Source organism: Podarcis filfolensis (assembly GCF_964270895.1).
Source record: "Podarcis filfolensis genome assembly, chromosome: 15".
Taxonomy (NCBI): Eukaryota; Metazoa; Chordata; class Lepidosauria; order Squamata; family Lacertidae; genus Podarcis; species Podarcis filfolensis.
This window is the reverse complement of record NC_139618.1, coordinates 28,840,187-28,841,421: the sequence shown is the minus strand read 5'-3', so window position 1 is coordinate 28,841,421 and position 1,235 is coordinate 28,840,187.

Sequence of the window (1,235 nt, the reverse complement as noted above, 5' to 3'; positions counted from 1 at the left end):
CTATGGGTCTTCCTGTATATGTATGTATACTCTTTTCTTCCTTTCTGAACAACTGCCTCTCTCCCCCTCCCACCTTCCCAATTCTTTGGTATTTCTGTGAGAGCCAAGAGGAGCTGCTTCATAGAAAAGGCCCAGTTCTGTGGCTATTCTTGCTCAGGATTAGATTTCTGGTATAGTTTGTGGGTGGTAGTAGAAGCTGGGCCTGCAGGCAGATGGCTGTTATCTGAGCTGGTTCCTCCCATCTCCTCTGCTGCAATTAGCTTCCTACCACCCCGGCACTTCACCTCCTTGTTTCTTGACTTTGCAAGAGCAATTAAGCATTGGAACTGTGCTCCAAGCCACAGGGAGCTACCTTCCTGCTCCTTCATCTTTCTTGGGGCACCATCTTCTACCACAGAGGGAGGAATAGTCTTTGAGGCTAGATGCAGGTTTGAGCTTCCTCCCACAGCTGCCTGCTCTTTTCTCTCTCTGGAGATAATGAGGAAAATGCAGTTCACTCTAAACCATGAATTGATGTATGTTGGGGCAAAATACCTTAATTTTACATATACCTCGTGGTCTGTGAATCTGATGGTGAGCTGCCAGGAATGAGACCTTGTGGGTGGCAGTGGATAGCTCAATGAAGGTGTTGACGTAGCACGTGGCAGCTGTGAAAAAGGACAACTTCCATGCTAGGAATCATTGGGAAAGAAACTGAAAAGAAAACTGTTGATATCATAATGCTGCAACACCAATCTATGGAAAAAATATTACATTGTTAGAAAAGGGCACCCAAAATGATGGATGGAATGACTGGTTTAGAGAAAAGTTTGGTAAAAGGGGTGAAGGGGTTGGTTGCTCTCACTTGGTTGGGCTGTTACTGGCATACAGAACTAGGTGGTGTGTGGGCTACAACAGTAGAGCTGCTCTTACACTATTTATAGTTATGCTCTTTGGGAGCTGGGGTTCCTAATATGCATCGTTAAACCTCTTCACTTCCATCAGTTGGTCCAATCCCCTTTTAATAAAACACATGCAAATTTCCTTGCTGGATTCAGTCGAGCACCACACTCGTCTACTATCCTGCCAGCTGCACTTGCTAATTAGGCCACCTCCAATAAACTCATTTGCTGCACCATCAGGGATGAACACCAGTCAGTGGGTCCCATTTTCAGTATGCAGTGATCTACTTCTTGTGCCCCTGGGGACTCCATATTACAGGATGAGAAGCCTGAGAGACCTCTCCGTTTAAGGTA